We start from the raw sequence: 20,067 nt of genomic DNA on the forward strand, positions 1-20,067 counted from the left end.
GCTATGTTGGTTCTTTTATGTTATTTTATTGGTATTTTAATATTGTAGTTGTCACGTTTTTAGATGTTTTGAATTGTATCTTATGTTAAGCACTTTGTTGGCCTCGGCTGTGTTCAAGTGCTTTATACAGTGCCTTGCGAAAGTATTCGGCCCCCTTGAACTTTGCGACCTTTTGCCACATTTCAGGCTTCAAACATAAAGATATAAAACTGTAATTTTTTGTGAAGAATCAACAACAAGTGGGACACAATCATGAAGTGGAACGAAATTTATTGGATATTTCAAACTTTTTTAACAAATAAAAAACTGAATAATTGGGCGTGCAAAATTATTCAGCCCCTTTACTTTCAGTGCAGCAAACTCTCTCCAGAAGTTCAGTGAGGATCTCTGAATGATCCAATGTTGACCTAAATGACTAATGATGATAAATAGAATCCACCTGTGTGTAATCAAGTCTCCGTATAAATGCACCTGCACTGTGATAGTCTCAGAGGTCCGTTTAAAGCGCAGAGAGCATCATGAAGAACAAGGAACACACCAGGCAGGTCCGAGATACTGTTGTGGAGAAGTTTAAAGCCGGATTTGGATACAAAAAGATTTCCCAAGCTTTAAACATCTCAAGGAGCACTGTGCAAGTGATAATATTGAAATGGAAGGAGTATCAGACCACTGCAAATCTACCAAGACCTGGCCGTCCCTCTAAACTTTCAGCTCATACAAGGAGAAGACTGATCAGAGATGCAGCCAAGAGGCCCATGATCACTCTGGATGAACTGCAGAGATCTACAGCTGAGGTGGGAGACTCTGTCCATAGGACAACAATCAGTCGTATACTGCACAAATCTGGCCTTTATGGAAGAGTGGCAAGAAGAAAGCCATTTCTTAAAGATATCCATAAAAAGTGTTGTTTAAAGTTTGCCACAAGCCACCTGGGAGACACACCAAACATGTGGAAGAAGGTGCTCTGGTCAGATGAAACCAAAATCGAACTTTTTGGCAACAATGCAAAACGTTATGTTTGGCGTAAAAGCAACACAGCTCATCACCCTGAACACACCATCCCCATTGTCAAACATGGTGGTGGCAGCATCATGGTTTGGGCCTGCTTTTCTTCAGCAGGGACAGGGAAGATGGTTAAAATTGATGGGAAGATGGATGGAGCCAAATACAGGACCATTTTGGAAGGAAACCTGATGGAGTCTGCAAAAGACCTGAGACTGGGATGGAGATTTGTCTTCCAACAAGACAATGATCCAAAACATAAAGCAAAATCTACAATGGAATGGTTCACAAATAAACATATCCAGGTGTTAGAATGGCCAAGTCAAAGTCCAGACCTGAATCCACTCGAGAATCTGTGGAAAGAACTGAAAACTGCTGTTCACAAATGCTCTCCATCCAACCTCACTGAGCTCGAGCTGTTTTGCAAGGAGGCATGGGCAAAAATTTCAGTCTCTCGATGTGCAAAACTGATAGAGACATACCCCAAGTGACTTACAGCTGTAATCGCAGCAAAAGGTGGCGCTACCAAGTATTAACTTAAGGGGGCTGAATAATTTTGCACGCCCAATTTTTCAGTTTTTTATTTGTTAAAAAAGTTTGAAATATCCAATAAATTTCGTTCCACTTCATGATTGTGTCCCACTTGTTGTTGATTCTTCACAAAAAATTACAGTTTTATATCTTTATGTTTGAAGCCTGAAATGTGGCAAAAGGTCGCAAAATTCAAGGGGGCTGAATACTTTCGCAAGGCACTGTATATTTTGGATGGGAAAGCACTACGTATTTTGTATTCTTCATTGATTTTACCATACTTAGAGTATGGCGTTGAAAACTGGGGAAATACATACAAAAGCTCACTTCAACCATTGTATATATTACAAAAAAGAGCGATAAGAATTGTGCATAAGATGGGGTATAGGGATCACACCAATGTAGCTTTCATACAGTCTAAATTGTTACAATTTTTTGATTTAGTGGGATATAAGACTGCAGTGTTTATGTATAAAGCCAGGAGCAATTTATTACCTGGTGGAATTCAAAAACTATTTAATGAAAGGGAAGGGGGATACAATTTAAGGGGTCAGTTAAATTTAAAAATTCATGCTATACGTACAACCAAAAAAAAAATTGTATTTCTATAAGTGGGGTAAAACTATGGAATAATTTAAGTGAGGACATAAAAAATAGTAATAGAATTGACGAGTTTAAACATAAATATAAAGGTATGTGTCAATCAAGATATATGTAAGAACAGGCTTAATGATTAATTAGATGGAACATTGTGGGTGTGGAGTATGAATGTTAACACCTTGTAATAATTCTTTAGTATATTACTTGTGTGGTGTAGAAGAGAATTATCTATGTAGAGATACTGCTTGCAAACCAATGATGGTAAGATGATGTTATGGGGTAGGACTGGATAAGTCTGACTTCTTCCTACTCCATTCAAGCATGTACTAGGTATAAGCAAATTGATATTGGATTAGCATTTGGATATGTGTAAAATTATGTGTGTTGATATATCAACTGTCTTTACATGCTTGAAAGAATAAATAAATCAAATCAAATCAAATCAAATAAAGAGGGACTGATTGAGCTCCGTACAGCCACGGGATGCTGAGCATTGAGGTTCAAGGTTATCTGGACAAATCAAACTCCTGTTTCCATTCATCCCCTCCTCACCCACCAGCCAGCCCTTCCTGGGCAAACCAGCAAATTAGCAATTCTGATGTCTGCAAGCAGGTCTGGCAAGGGAATGCCTGTGAATCCTAATGCCATGATTAAACTTTCATATCTGTCCGGGGGAAGTGCTGCATATACAAAATATGCAATCTCTTTTTATTTTTCAGCGCTTCAAGTAAGGCTGTCAAGATGGGCAAACATAAACCCCTCAATAGGGTTAAATGGGCCAGGCCAAGTGTGGGTGGGAGGGTAGTCCTTCAGTCAAATCACTCAAGTCTCTTCAGTGGATATCACTTGTACTGATATACTTAGCACTGGAAACTGTATTTAATTTATGAAGTCACTGTAGTCATTTGCATTTCAGTAATTATTTTACTGTATCTGCATCTGTGGACAGGCTCAACCCTCAGTCCTCAACACTGTAAATGGCACAACAGTACCTTTGTAGATTAACATATTAAATAGTAGTGTTTGGGGAAATGGAATAACCAGGGAATGTTACACTTCCTTAGCTGTCCATGCTGAGCGTATGGGAAAGAATGTGAGGGACAGAGAGCCTAAGTCCAAACAGCTGGCCAGGCCTGGATGTAGCCATTATGTAAGATGGTCTTATCAGGCTCTACCTCCTGCTGAGCCACAGCCTAGCTTCCCTCTGCTCCCCCATCCTGGTGCTCCCAAAACATGGGCCTTCATTAGCAGGGCTAAATATCCCCGTTCTCTGCAATCTCTATCATTTCTTGCCTTGAGGCAATCCGATAATTACCTGCTCTCATTTCCCTTCCTTCTGGCCAGTAGGAAAGTATTCTGACTTGCATTAGTTTGCATGAAATATTATCAGAATATTGCACATTTCTCCATCCCACAGCCTCTGACACAGGAAATATGGAGTCACGGGAGCTGTGATTGACAGGTGTCTGTCTTTCATGTTCCTCTGAGAATAGCTGCTTTGTTCTGGAGTTACAGCAAGAATTTTGATGGAAGGCGGAATGAACGCGTAAGGCTTTGTTGCTTTGTTTAACCTAGGTCTGCTATTATTTCCAGGCATTATTGTTATGCGTTACATCGCTCTTTGTTACCTGCAGTGTAGGTGTAAAATAACTTGCAGATTTCCTGAATTTAAACTCATCAGTGAGTTTTCCACACAACAAGAACTGTCAGCATTATAATAGAGTAGCATCTCCCTCTCTGTGAATTTGCAGGAAGAGAGACAGATGAGTACTTGGTGTACAATACCTTGAGAGAAAGGCATTTAAAGTGGTTTTTGGTCAGTGTTATGGTCACAAGGCTGTGAATTTCATCCAGCTGCAAGTATTCTGTCTCATATTATTCATTTCTATCTGTAATTGTGTCCAGCAGCTTTTGATCACGAGTTGAATAAGCTTTACTACTAAAGGCATCATAACCTCTGCGGTCAGTGGAAATCATGTATGATAGCTCTAGTAAGCAAGAAACTGATATAATATAGTACATCCTCATTTCTCTGTTATTAATCTCTGCTACTGAAGTGCACATATTTCAATATTTTAGGAGGTAATGTCCTGCATTTACCAAAATGTATTTATATTTTTCTGTAACAAAGCCATGAACATGACAATTTTTGCCAGGGATGAGATTGTTTGTAGGCAATTTAAAAAATGTCTTTAAATGTAATTCACACATACATATGGAAATGTAAAATGGCTTTGTGTCTTAAGCAGAGGATCCGTCTGATATGGAGTTGTTGTTGATGTATTAGCTTGAGCCCATTCAGTGTCTTCTTTCGCCTTGCTATGGGAAGCAGTGATGATTTCAGACTTTGTGACCATCACTTTAATCTCTAATGAAGGCTCGTCCCTGGCTCTGCTCAGCCTTCTGATAGCAGAGCTGTTATAAACAGGCCTGTCAGGGGAATTGCAGCGCTAGCACTGCAAATGGCAAAGAAAACCCTAGGGACCCAGCCGTGCTAGCATTATGGTCTAATTCGGCTTGGAAAAACAGACTTTTATATGAGAATTTTTTTCTACTCTGCCTTGCTAGTTTATTGTGTGGTTGAATCACAGTAAACATTTGGAATCACTTTTCCCTTTCAGTCATAAACATTATGCACATTAGACCAAGTATATGAATTACACTCCTGTGTTGCCAGGTGGTCAACACATCCTTCAGAATACTTTGAATAGAAACTAAAATACAATTTCCAGCTGCAAATAAACACTCCACTTTAAAGATTGCACCACAAATTGACCGTAAATTTTGTGCTTCTAAATTTGGCCATGCTGTGTTGTAGCATATGCTTCTTTTAGTTGTATGACATTACCATACAAATGAAGACAATTTCATGTTTAACATTTAGTGTGAGATGTAAATGTGTGCTCAAATGATTCTGTGAAACTGATTATTGGTTGCTCTGTTTTCTGACACATCCTGTGCTCATGCATGTGTGACAGTTGGATAGTAATTAGAATAATCTTCTCCCTGGTAGTGATTGAGCTTTCATGACTGCAGCTTACCTCAAATTGAAAATAAATTTATAGATAAATGCCTTTGCTGTTCCAGCAAATTATACCGCTGTAACTCAAAGGAGCCAAGTTGTTTATTTTGGTAGTAGAAGAGCAATCAGAGAAAACAAACAAAGCGCTTTATGAGTGCTGTCAGATTAATAATGATGCTACCCAGTGGTGATGATACAAATGATTATTTTTCAGTACACTATGCCTCAGCATGGTAATTATAGATACTATATCATTATTTTATCAAGATAATTGAAGCTTGCTTCAGGATTGCAAAGTTCACGGTGCTGCCATTAAACAGTGAATTACTGTGCAAGAGAAAATCCACAGCAAACTAGCAGTGCATTATTTTGATGTGTCCATGTTCACACTGTGTTTTTCTTAAGTGAGCACAGAAATGTGTGTGCATACACACACGCACACACATGCACAAACATCAGCTGACAGTGTTAAGATGAGGCTATACATGTGATACATTGTTTTTCTCCCAGCTTCTGTTCTGGTGTATCTGGGCAAATCCTGTGGTGATGAGGCAGAGAATCTGTCATGGAGAAGACATAAGCCTTTCATATGCATAATAGAGATAAGAGGCAGCCATTTTATCAGGCGAGCTGTCGCTTCAACATGCTCGTGTGTTGTGTGTCCACGGGAGCGCCTCCAGAAACATGTCCCTTTAATGACACGGCTCATGCGCGCCAAGAGGATGTCCAGTTTCTGCCGAGCTCTAACCTGACAATTATGCCAGTTACACCAAGCAGCAATGTTGACAAACACACCAGGACAATTGCCGCAGTTAATTGGTAGCTGTGTTGTGAACGTCTCCTGCTGTGACCTCTTCTGCAATTTAACTAGAATGGAGGAGAACTGAAAAAGGGTTTCTAGAATATTCCCCAAGACTTGTGTTCTTTTGTAATGGGGCAACTTATGTGCCATCTGAACAAGCATAGAAATGGATCTAGTGTTTCAAGACAGACAGAAATATCCCTTCTGCTAGTCACCACTGTATGCAGATTGTTTGTGTTGTATTTCCTGCTGGCAGGGGACAACATGTAGAAAGTTGTTGTGGTGGATCTTATTGCCTCTGAGGATCAGATCCCAAATACTGACCTGGCACCATTAGCTGCTACTTATGTAACCCTTAAAGAGCACTGCTGTTGGCACCTGTGTATGAAGCCTGGCCACATATGAAGGGAGATGGGAGTATTATTAACAGTACAGTTGCTGCTCATTTGCTACAGCATGAAGTGTGAGCACTTGGTTAGAATACATAAAGGCTTTTTCAGCACATTTTTGAACAAGAACAGATTTGTAGTGGATCAGCCAATTTGCAAAAAAATTCAGTTTTGATAAGCACGCATCTTTGGAAAGAAAAAAAAAAAGATGATCCCGCTTTTATTTTGGAACACAAAAACATTATTGATTTCTTCTAGGAATGATTTTTTAAATTTTTCTATCAAAATGACAAGGTTCTACATGATTAGCATAAAGTTGTCATTTTGAACCACATGAAGTGAAACTTTGATAAAATGCAACATACTAATATCGATTTTTTAAAGCTGTGATACAATGCCTTGCACGGAGAATTCAAAGCAATAATGACCGGAGATTATAGTTTAACACTGAGGATAGGAACTAACAACTGGCTGGAGCTGTGGTCTGGTCAGCTAAGCACAGGGTGGAGAGCAGCCGGGGTTGTGCCATGGGCGTGATATGTATCTATAGTTTCCTTAAAATTGAAGTCAGACCTGGTCAGTGTGAAGTGTCAGTGACCATTGAGAGTTTGCTATAGCTCTTGTAAGAGCACAGTGATGCACAGAGCCATGCAGGAAACTAAGTAAGCAGCTTCCTCTGCTGGCCTGGTCGAAACAAACAGAGTTTGGTCTCTGCATGTCCCACTCGGTTCTCTTACATAACACGCTGTTAGCTGGAGTTAGCAAACATTAGAGGTCAGCTGGTTATTGGGACAGTGGAAATGCAGTCATTCACTGGAACACTGTTTACTGTAGAAAAATGAGATTGTTGTTTGAGGTGTGAGGCAAACAGTGATCTTCCTTCTACCATTTGTTAGGAGTTTAAAAAAATAAACTTTTGGGGGGCGTATGATTGATTTGTTATTTAGATCATATTCCACACAATGCTAAAAAAAAGCTCAAGATAGAGGGTGTGCTAAATGTAAAGCCTGTAAAACCTGACTGATATGCCTTGTTGTATTTTGTTTATGTCTGTGATGCTGCCACATCCAGTCTTTTTGTTATGTTCTTTGGATCTTCCCATGCCTCGAGGACATAAGGTTTTCCTCTTACAGTATGTTATCATATTAATACAGTCTAACCAGTGGTGTTTGTTAGAAATGTCTAATGTCCCTTAACCGTGAAGGTGCTGTGTTTTACACCTATGTTTGATGAAGAGAAGCTGGGGAATTCATTAGTGTCCATTTAAATTACATCAGCCACACCACTGGCTACAGCCCGCAGTCCACTGCCAGCTCACTGATTAAGAACAGGGGCCTTATGTAGGTGGCCCTTTACATTAATTTAACAATGTTGCTGCTAGTGGCAAAAAGGGCCATTGAAAAACACAGTTTTTCTCTTGTCCAAGGGAAATGCTCAAATGAAATAAAAAGTGTGAAGATCAAGCACCGCATTTTCTGATCCTGTGACTCACCTTGCTAAGTGGTGACTGAATAAAGTAGGAAGAATCACAGAGGGTAGGCGACGTACTGCAGCAGTTTTACACATGATGGTATTGTAGCATGCTGCACAACAGGACCTGATCATTCAGGAGAGTCAAAAAACACATAACACTGTCCAATTAATACCCACGAAAACAACCTTCACTTACATGTGGTATCTGAGATGTTTTCAAGGCTTCGCTGTTATTGACAACACATGTGAAAACCACATTTTTGTTGCTGTTGGAAGTCTCCATCTTAATTCAGTTAAACCCCCCTTTTGTTTTGATGAAAGAAAAAGCTATGTCAATCAGGTGAACTAATGGGAATGTGCATGTTGTAATTCACTCAAAGAGAATGGTAAATTGAAAAGAGTTTGCAACCTTTTAACGCACTCACACATACACACACCGGCGCTGACAGTCAAGCTCCATTATCTGACAGCTGGAGAGGTTAAAAATAACGGTGCTCGCAGCAAATTAGACGTATCATTTGGCTTCTAAGTGAGAGATGAATCTTTGTGTGGATGCTCCTGCCATGCCGTGACACAGGGGCAATATATCAGGCTGTGTTTGCCTGTCTTTCTCATAAACTCCAAATGGAATTGTAAACAGATGAAGCAATTTTACACCAAATGTATTCTCTCTGAGTCGCTCCTATGCTACAGTGAGAAGTATAGCTACCACAGACATATACATTACTGGCCCATGCACTCTCAAGCCAAAGTACATAAATCATAATTTGGCCGCCCGCAGGGTTATTGCTATCGCTCAAAGCCAATGCTTGAAGTGTTTTATATGTTACTTTTTTATCTGACAATAAATCTGATGTTATTGCACATACTGTATGTGGAGAGGACTTTTGTCTGCTGTTCCCCTGCTCACACATAAAGGTAGATTCACACCTGCTGTACAATAAGTTTAGACAGGCACAATTACAGTGTACAAATACTCAGATAACCTATTCAAATCTAAATTCTGCTTGTCGCAGTCACTCTCCAATCTGGATAGGCTTGTTCATCCATGCCGTAGACCTCCGTTGTTGTGAAACACACTGCTGCACTGGGTGACACGTTTCTTCATTACAAAACACCAGACCTGCATATTTGTTAAAAATGCTACCGCAAAAGCTTCAAATGACCACAACTTTTCACAATGCCTTAAGCAAAGCAAGACTCAACTGCACACGCGAGAGATCTCCATGAAAGCACAAGGAGCTAGCGGACTGTAAGCAAAGCAGAGAGATCATAATGAAGAAACATGTCACCCACTGCAGCAAGTGCAAAATAAAAGTAATCGATATTTCCCGTCAAATGTTTTAAAACTAGAAGTAACGAGACTGATTTGAAAATGTAAGAAGTAGAAAATACAGACATTTGTGTTAAAATGTAAGGAGTAAAAGTAAAAAGTTGTCTGAAAAATTAATAGAGCATTGATGTCTGAAAAATTGACCTAAGTACAGTAACACCTCTGCAGTTCCACTTCAGATGGTAGAAGACGTGTAAATGTGGGATCCCTGTTAGAGTACAGTACGTGAAACAGTTTCCATGGAAGGCTTGCATGACGGCTGGGGTGTAGCATTTTTTCTAAATACCTAACAACATCATTGTTAATTCATAGTTATTTAATCACTTATTAGAGTTAAGTGGAGGAAGGATGATCTTTGTGTCGGGATATGTCAGCAGGTAATCTCTTGTACGTTCTTTCTTAAGACCCATGCTCCTAATTTGTCACTGACTGCATGTAACTACACTCTTCTGGAGTTTTAAGATGAGTTTTAAGTCTGCTTATTTACTGTGCTTAGTGTATCTCTGGCTCAGTCTGCTTGACATGATTTATCTCACCCAGATTAACTGACAGGTATTGATGCGATACAAGGATAAATGCAGTCGATTGATGGAATTAAAGCCCACCCTATTGTTCCCATGCTGTGCATCACTGACACATGCGAGACCCATGTCTCTCATTAAAGAAAATAAATGCTTCAGGCATCCTCACTGCAAAAGAATCAAGTTTGTCTGTGTATGTGCATACGTGCATTCCTGTGTGTATGGGAAGCTATCTCAGATGTTTTCCCTCTCTATAATCTCTTCCTCCGTGCACAGTGGATTTAGCCTGGCCTTGAATGGGAGAGAGTACAAATTGCAGCTGAGTTTCAACAGTAGAACATTCACCCTGTTGACAGAGCCCTGGACATGTGATTACATTAAACAAAGGGGCAAGAGCATTGATTTTTTTTTCACTTTCAGTTATTGCTTGTGAAAAGGACAAGATCACATCTGCAAGTGTAGCCATGCTCTGCTGCTGAAGACCGTTGTTATACCCATGTGCAATCCCTCTAGTTTCTTATGTGAGGCAGCTAAGCTACTAAAGAAATCTAATCTTTACATAATAAAAAGAGAGAAGTTTTCTCCTCTTTACGTGCAAGGCAGGCCCTCGGCTGTGCATCTAAATTTTAGGGAGCTAGTGTTAACTCTATATTTGGATTCCATTGGAGTGGATTAAGGATTCTTTACTGCAAACCCACGGGATTCTCAGAGACATAAAAGAAGAGACTGTTTGCATCCATGCTATACAAATAATTGCAGGTTTCAAATTGAGTGTAATTTCAAGCACCAGCTATATGTGAAAGCCTGGGCTTTGATGTACAAATCCACAATTCATGGGGGATTAGCACCCCATAGGTTAGGTTGCTAATTACAGGAGAATGGTTATACATATCTAGCAAGGAAAGAAGAGAGCCTTAATAAATGTGAGGTTTCATCAGGAATCAGGATAAGCAGCTGTGATAAGCGGACATGTATGTGAATCGCCGTGGATTGATACTGTTCTGCCCTTCTTCACACCATGAAAGGAGAGAGACACTGTCTCTTCTATTGTCTTCACAAACAGTAGAACTTGTGTGATATGAGATTCTCAAGATGAATTTGTGAATGCAGGTTTATGCAATTATATAAATTAACCTCTCAGATATTCTTCCTGTGTCTCTTACTGCAGCAATTTCTCTTTTAGTGTATTTTGCTTGCAGCATTCACTGCTGCATTACCATTATCCTTGGTTGCCTTCCACAAACCACCACTGGCTAAATGAATCTATTATTTTTGCCTAGAGCTGAAAAGATGCAACAAAATGCAATGCACTAATGGGAAATTGAAACTTGATAAGCTACACATTTTCTTTATAATACCCTGTCAACAACTTTTTAACTTACAGTTGGAAGTATCACTGCACTTGACCTTAAATGATCTGAATGTTTGAAGCTTAAAAGGTGGCGTCAAAACTAAACCTTTCCATGGTTAAAAAAAAAAAAACATAATTCAACTCTGCGCACAGTCATTTAGTCAGGCTCTGGCTCACTGGCTCTGTGTGTTGTTGATTCCTCTGACCGATGATAGCTGACCTGGCCAGTGTGGCCTTGTGTTTTCATATGGCCCTAAATTAAACATGTCCCAGCCAAGGCAGGCACTTGCTCTGCTGCGAGGAAAGCTTTTTCATCTCCTAATGAATGTGCCTGAGGGGGTCCCACAGGGGGATCCACTTCACCCCTCATTAGGCGGGGTGCTGCCTCTGCCTTCATGCTGAGGAGCAACCTCCTGGAGAGGGGCCTCCCACTTCATCTGAATGTCCCACGCTCCCTTGCCCTGGACCAGTGGACTGCGCTGCTTTTTCTCCCTCCCTCTCACTTGCTTTCTATCTCTCCCTGTCTCCACTTCTTCCCCCTCATCACAAAGTGGCTCGTCTTATGGTCGCAGTCCAGGGATGACAGGGATGAGGGGATAGTCCATGCTCCTAATGTCATTTTAATGGCCTTGTTTGGTCAGGTATGGTTGTGATTTATTGCCAGAGAAACACTTGTAATGTCCTTCTAGATTTCTACTTGACTGTCTTTGTCACCACAACACAAACATATGCTGACCACATGTCAGGCACTGAGGTCTAGACATACTGTGTATTGGCCTTGGTTAGCAAAAATGAAAAAGAACTGTAGAGATGGAATAACTGTGGAGGACCCTGTGTCCTGCTCTGGCTTAATGCAGCACTGCAAATAACCACTCTCATGTGGAAATTATTGACAGCTTCCTGTTGTTAATGATGCAACAAAGTACAGATGATCCCTGGTTGTTATGAGGCAGCAGGAAGGGGAAGAGAGCTACACTGGCTGTCAGCTGACTCCAAGAGCTTTTGCATGACAGCAGAACAGGCTGTTATTTCGGGGCTTTTGGGATGTGTTAATGCAATCATTAATCTTGGCACATGTTTACTTGCCTGGGATTAAGAGCACCACAATGCATTCACCAGCAGTCAGGGAAGCAGGTTCACCAAAAGGTAGCAGCAAGTGCTCAGGCCTTCCATTGCAAGCAAAGCATGCATGGAGGGAAGCATGCTTTGCACATGGCTGCTTAATCCTGCTGTGTTAAACAAAACCAGGCTAGTGTTTGTAGGGCTGTAAAAACAGAAGTGCAGGGGGAAAGTGCCTCACATACTGTAAGCAGTCTCTGAACTCTGTGTGGCAGTGGAAACTCCTCGTGCACCCCTGTTGTCTAGGAATGCCTTTCATAGGGTCTGCTACAACTAGAGGAGAGGAAGGATGACAGTGGAGGAGCTGAATTACTGAAGCTATTTTTGCATTCACTGTAAAATTTTGAAAACAAAGTTTGCCAAACAGGAAGCATTTTAGAAACGAATATAAATTAATTGTACCTAATATAAAATGCATTTTGAGATAATCTGGTATTTAAAAAAGTGTTTTATGATCCCATGGAGAAGGAATTTAAAGAAGCAGGTTCAAAATGTAATAATCACCAAGCTTGGAGATACGCTGTTTACACTGGACAGAAAGCATATGTAGATATAGTTATGTAATATTTGTATGTTTAATTTCCTGCAGCTGATTAAGTGTGCTGAGGCTTAAGCAAGCCGTTTACAATCATTGCCTCAGTCTGGTCCTGATACTGCCAGGAGCAAAATGGAATAAACAGTGATTTGTAAAATGCCTTGCAAATTTCATCAGTAAATATTTTACATAGTCGCAATCACAATATTTCAGTTTAATAATGTTGCACATTTAGTAACACTGAGGATAAGTGATGCATGGTGGAAGTGTCTCCGTCACTTAAGACACTGTTAAGCCAAAGGCACTGTATGTGGATTAAATAATGGCTCTGTCTTACTATAATTTTCTCTTTGCACCTAAAAGAGAGAGAAAGAAGATCTTTGAGGGCCAAATAGCAGCTTATAGTGAGTATGTGTACTGTACCTGCACATAGAATACTCTGCCTTACATGAAGAGAAAGAAAGACATAGTCCAAATGAAAGCAGAAAGAACAAGCCCAGTGAAACAGGCTCTTTGAGAAGGCTTTACTTCTGGGGCCCCATGACATCAGTGATCTGTGAAAAGGTTGGGTGCTTCTAGTTTCTGCTCTATCAAACTCTGGATCTTTGAGCAGCAGGATTCAGTATCCCAGCTAATGTAACAAGGCTCATTTGTCTCAATCACACGTCCCTGGAAGTATCGGCTGGCCATTGATGCCATTCATCTTCCCTGTCCTTGCCTGCTCTTTTTCAGCTGATGAAAACCCAAGACCTTCAAGCAGAATGGTAGAGGTGCTGTAAAAAGTGCTCATCAGGCCAGCCATATAAAAAACTGTAGAGTAACAGAGGTGCTATATGGAGCATTCATTGTTGAAGTTTGAAGACAGTAACCTTCATTTGAGGTAACAAGACTTTCACATGTTTAGGTGACTGACTTTTGGATTTGGAGATTCTTTGGCACGTTGTCATCAGACAGTGAGAACACATCCTTTTATCTTGGCTCTTCTAAGAGCAGTTGTTTGTGTCTACTGCCTGAGTCTGAATTACCATCAGCACACAAATTTGGCAGTCTAGTCAGAACAATAACAAACGTGTTATTAAAATGATGTGATTACGTATTTTCCTCTCAAATGTAATGCTATTTGTCATTCACAAAACCATAGAACAAAATGTACGTAAACTGCACTGAATAGTGGGGTAACGTTTTGTTGTCATTTGATGAGATGGGCATTTCCAATACAAAAAAGAAATAAGTGCATTAAAAAAATATATATATATACTGTGTGTCAGTATAGTTTTAAAAAGGTTTCTCCCAATCTGTTACCTATACCTAATATTTCAGGATGACACTTTTACTCTGTGGTCTTCCTTATTTTCTTACTCGTAGAGATATTGCAAATGTTTTTGGAATGAAACTCATCGGTTAATCTATTAACACGTGTGCTGCATCCCTGCACAGAGCTGGCTTCGGCTGATGTCAGTGGAAACAGTGACTTGTGGCATAACTACAGGCTTATCCTGAGCTTCTCTCTTCGATGGAGCAAATCAAGATCGTGATTACTATCTGGTCTATGCAGCTAGGCTGTGTTGTCTGGAAACATGTTTTCCTAAGGAGACCACAGAGGGACAATTACTGTCAGCTGAACTATTCAGACTGCCCTCCATGTGTGTTCTGGCTGCGTGCCCCTGACCCACTGACCCTGAGCAGCAGCATGAGACCTCCAGTCTCCCTCTTTCACCCCCCCTCATACCTCCATTACTCCCCCCAACATCCAACACAGGCCTATCTGAGGCAACCAAATATGCACTGAGCAAAAATGATTGTGTTGCTCATATATTCTGTAACCCTTCTGGCAAAAAGACCATGCAGGAAGATGTATGAATGTAAGTTTTGATTTCTTTGTGTGAAACAGTAGAAAGATCCTATTCAAAAACCCACAGCAGAAATATTGTTGTCTTACAGAAATGCATACTAATACAGCAATTATAGAAGGAAGGGACTTGTACCGTGTGGCAGTAACAAATTCCCTGGTGCAATTGAACAAGGCTCTTTGTTGTTATGTAAAGGTTTCTGTGTGTATTTGCAGTGGATGTTTTGAAGGATTCATTATTTATATATTCATGTGTTTTTCTAAAGCAGCCTACTGTGCTGTTGTCCCTGCAGGGAGATATGGGGCTGAGAGGTGCTTAAATAAGGCTCTGTACCGCAATTGGGGCTTTAACCGTTGCCTGCTTCGTTCAAGTGGTCAGAATAAAGGTTCAGAAGCATCACGTGATCCTCAGCTAAATCTTAGAATTCAAACCGCAGCCTCTGCGCCAGTCAATCAGTCAGTCCTGTGTGATTTCAGCCTCAGTGATTTTGCGTTTTGGTGCATCCCAATGCTTTGCTGCACAATTCACAAGTAAAGCAAACAATCCACAAGCAACTCTGACTCAGTCTTACAGTACAATGAGAAAAGTTTTTCCATTCAAAGACACCTGGGATTTTAATAGAGAATGTATCACATTTGATTTTATAAAGGGTCCAAACCAAATGATCTAAACTCTTTGGCAAATGAAATATCTGCAGCACTGAATTTTCATTCAGCTCTTTGTTACTAACTAGAGGCTGGTAAAATGCATATTGAGTGCTGTCGGCAGATATTTTACCATCAGAGTAAACAGTGTGAGCCTTTCCTCTTCCTGGCACACACGTGCACCTTCCACACAAGCTTATACACAGAATGGGCGTGCGCTTCAGTCCGTAGCACCTGGGCACAATTTCACTTGTCACTGCAGTCACACACAAGAAAGAGCCTAGGTGGGGGCAGATGGCTAGAGGGGGGTAAGTAGTGATGGGATGAGATTTTTGATCTCAGGTGGGGCAGACAAGGGAGAGGAGAGGAGCACCACACACACATTACCCTTCACGGTGCTCGTCTACTCGGTAAACCCAGGCTTTGGTTGTTTCCCCCAGTGTGCCCGCATGCACACTCCGAGTCAGGAAGCAAGTCAATTTTTGCCACAACTCATAAATTACTGCCCAAATTACTGTTACGCTGGTGGAGAAAACGACATGGTTAGAGATGTCTTGTGCTGCGGTTTGGGGATACATCTTCCCCTCTCCTTCTCCCCTTCATAGAGGGTGTCACAATGCACTTCAATAAAACAGTCAAGTAAAAACAGGGAGAGACATGAAGAGAGAAGCACTGCTGTGTCATCCAGGCATCTGGAGTTGGGCAGTGTTGAAATATTAATAGGCCTCACACACAAACAAACACAGAGATGTACGCATGAGTTCATCCAAAAACCAGCCCAGGGCGATGGTCCAGACCTGAGTTTTAGCAGAGTCACTACATTGCTGTGAAGGAATAATAGGGGAAGACTTAAAGAGTCCATCTTATGAAACAGAACTACCTCTTCAAATATAGCTGGTCTCTAGTGAAGGGAGATCACAGCTTCGGCAGCTAAATGATTGGAAGGGAGTTAGCAAGACGCCGCATTGAAATATCAAAATGTGTCCTACACCCTTTAGTCAGAATATTTTTGATGACTTCAGCATGTTTATAGGTTGAATGGAAGCTGTTTAAAGTGATGATATAGAGTTTTGGTCTGCAGGTGAATTTCTGCACATCGCTCTGTGCTTTCTTTGTGCTACAACCCAGCAAATGCCATCGGAACAGCTGTGCGGTGATATGCCAACGGTTTCCGATCCCTAAACAAATAACACATTTATACTATTCAGCCTGTGTTCTGTGCCACAACTGTCCTTTGCTGCTGACATTCAAATAACCTTTTTTCTGCTGCATAAACGCAAATAAAAAAAAGTATTGTGTTGTGCGACTTCACATGGCAGCAAATCTGTGGCAGATGAAAAGAGGCAGCATTCTGATTTCAGCTCTTGTTAGGCTGTCATATCGCTACAGCTACATCTGACTGCCATGGGTATCTGTTTAGAGGAGAATGGTTATCAACCGACAGCTGATCTCCTTCACCAAATGAGAAGTTTATGTGGCCAAATAAGTAGCTGCATACAATGGTGGAGAAACGTCGCTTAGTTCACATTCAGTGTCCCTGGTGCACGTGTATTGATCATGTGTAAATGAAAGCATTTTTAAGGGAATCTGCCTTTGTATAATAGTCCTGGGAGCAGGCATGTGATCTTTTAAGTTTTTGTTTGGTTTTGTTGCAAGATAATATAAATGTATTAGCACCGTTTGTCTGATGGCAGACAAATTGTTATTTCGCTCATAATGCTGCGCCCTGTCCAGTTCCTTACATCATCACTGACATGAGCCCGCTGGGTTGCATGCCTGTGTCACTGACAACACAACTGACACACACATATATACACACTCACTGTCACTGACACACCACCATACACAAGAAGCAAATGTGTTTTTCCTCCAACTGCTTCACATGCTTCTTTTCTGAAAGATGTGCATTGCAAATGAGCCAATACCAAAATTGGCTCTGCATATGCAGAACAGCGCAGAAGCCTCAGTTTCAAACCTCATTTGTTGTATACATCTATCTTGAATCATCAGACCATGAGAAAATGATTTAATGCTCCAATCAAGTAATGGATTAAGCTCTCAGCATTATGACGGCAGCCTGGACATGGGTCTCTAATGTAAGGGATGGTAATCCTCCAACGTTGTCAGTGGTTCAGTGGGAACAGCCAGGAGATCTTAACTAGTGGATTTACGTGTGTGAGCCAGCCTGTGGGACTGTCTGTCTTATTTGTTTTATGTGTGTTTATGGAGCTATATTGAAAATGTCAGCAACATAAAAAATTACATCTGGCAACAATAGAAATATGTTCTCTTCATTGCATACTGTTGTTTTTTTTTTCTTCTGGAACTATTTCTAAATATTTCATCAATTTTTCACTATACTCCTCAGGTTCAATACTGTATATTATGAAGTTTTGTGAATAATTCTTTTTATATATATATGAATGAAGCAATACTAGATTTGTAGCAGAAGGCATTCTGTCTGACAGCGTCTATTATTGCTTATTAAAAATAAACTATGACAAGGCTCTTGTAAGTTATAAGTGTTCATTTGGCAACTTCTTATGGGTGTTCACATTTGACTGTCAGATTCAAGGTCTTTAGTAATTTAGAGTAATTGTAGCAGTGGGTTAATCTCAGTGCTGTGGAGAAAACAGTGAAGGGCACTGGGTGAACATGCAGAGCCCTTGCTGCCCAATTGTACATGTGCTCTGGGCGACACATCATCCCCCTCAAAGTGCCTACAAGTGGTGAATCAGTGTCCTTGAACTGCTCAGCCGCAGACAGACAAAGAACAAGCCTTAACATTCGGCTTGACTGTCTCCTCTCCCTGCCATGCCCATTGTCCACGACACCCACACCAGGCTGCCATGCTGCACAGAGGAAATCAGTCTTGAGCCACTGTTTGTCCCTTATGGTAATGCATGTGGTGTGACTGTGCTGAGGTGTGATTCATACATAATCTTGACGTCTCAGCAGGTGTCTGCATGCAGAGGCCATCTCAGAGTGCTGTAAGGAGCAGCAGGCTGCTGGGATGGGCTTTAGCATGGCTGCCCATCTAACTGTGCCTGGCTTTGATGTCGTAAACAGAGCAAGCAGGGCTGGCTGGCAGGGAGGAAGGCAGGCGGGCACAGTGAATGGGGTCAGTGGCACTGCGCTGGTCAAGCTCAAGCGAGCCAGCAGCTGCCTGTTTCACACCGAGAGACAGTTAACACTGCAGCTCATGTCAATAGATATTGACTGGGGGTGCTTAAGAGCAAGCCTTTTGTTTGACTGACTCCCCTGTGTGAATTCACTTTAAATTATCCTCAGTGTCTAAAGTGTAGCTTAAAGACCATTTGACCAGCGACTCAAGAGGACAACTTGCAGCTATACAGATATACAAATATTGACTTGGGCTGATGGTGTAGGTGACTTTACGGTGTATTTGATGTCTGTTGTGTCATTGCTCGGTATTTATTCTGCTAGACCCCCTCTTTTTGAAGGCAGCTTATCCCAGTGTGGAAATAACTATATGTTCAGACTGAGGTCTTTTCTCATACAGGCTGCCTCAGCCGGTCCAGAGACAAACTCTTTTCACCGTTGAGTGCACTAAGCATCCAATGGCTTGTGCAGCGGTGGAGTGAGAGGGTGTTAGCTGGTGAGGCTATGTGCACTCAGGGCCTTTCCTCCTGCAGATAGGGCTTTGTGAGGCATGATTGTGTGTGTATGCCCTGCCTGGTCTGGCACCCCCATGTCTCTTCACCCACTGCTTTCACCTGATGTGGCACAGCCTCTGTCAGGTTTGAGCGAGCTCCCAGCCAGCTCTGCTTCTTCAGGAGAGATGAAGGCATCTCACAGCTATGCTGTGGGGGTGGGGAAAGCTAGCAGCAGCCTAAGCTTGGAGCTATCAGAGGCTGGTGCTCAGAGCCAAAAGCCTGTGGGCTGGATAGGGTGGGTGGAAGATTGGCTTAACTTGGCAAGACAGCCATAGCCACAGCCCTGCACTGCCACCCAATGGCTGGGGCCTTTCACTACAGCCTCGAGTTCACCATAACCACAGCTAGTCATAATTACAGCACGCTTCAGTTGTTGTGAGTGCATGTCAGAACAAATTATGTAAGTAATGAGGTTGAAAATACTAAAGGAGCCGGAACACACTGCATTGCTAATGCTCATGCAGGGAGAACATAAAAACAAACAATAGATTGCACTCATACAGAGATAGACCTAACTGACATAACGAGCAACTGTGCGCAGTAAGGAAAAGATTAATTAGAAATTAACCCTCTCAGTTAAGTTGTCAAAGACCACCTCCTGCCTGGATTTCACTCTAATCCAGGCCGACGAGGTGCAGTGCCCTCTGTTGTATGTGTGAATCACAAATCGCAAGAGGTGTTGTCTGGAGTAGAATTAATCGTGCATGTTCCACCATCCCCTTTTGTTCTTTTTACTAAAATGTAGGCTAATTCCATGTAAACATGGATGGTCTTGTTGACTCCAGCAGCGCGAGGAGAACAGACACTGATTCCTGAATGAATAGAGTGTGGCTCCGGGGTTAGTGGATTAGCGGCTCTGTGTTAAGGGCTTCTCCCGGGCATGCCTCAGGGACAAGGACATTATCCACATGACATATTACAGGCTCCTAGGCAGCTGATTAAAATGGGCAGGGATCTCTGGATTGAACCCCAATAAAAGTACTTTTGATGTGATCAAATAGTTTAAAGAGGTTTGTTGTTAAGGTATGTGAGGGATATTTGAAGAGTCTTGGGAAGAGACATGAGGCTTTTTAGTAGACAGTTATTCCTGGCTAGAGGGGAGAGGCTGATGTAACACTTTGACATATGTACCATCACTTTTTAAATGATTTTTATTGCATTTCCTTAATAAGATACTAATATTTTATTAAGGCAATGCAACTGGTATAGACCCTAAGT

The 20,067-nt window shown here is 41.4% G+C and overlaps 1 protein-coding gene across 2 annotated transcripts in view; it reads left to right on the plus strand.

Annotated features, from left to right (window-relative positions):
• Window positions 1–20,067, plus strand: part of roraa (RAR-related orphan receptor A, paralog a) — a 167,657-nt gene that overhangs the window by 132,164 nt on the left and 15,426 nt on the right. The gene's annotated exons all lie outside the window — the stretch shown is intronic.

Source organism: Monopterus albus, unplaced genomic scaffold (assembly GCF_001952655.1).
Source record: "Monopterus albus unplaced genomic scaffold, M_albus_1.0 scaffold5.1, whole genome shotgun sequence".
NCBI classification, from domain to species: Eukaryota; Metazoa; Chordata; class Actinopteri; order Synbranchiformes; family Synbranchidae; genus Monopterus; species Monopterus albus.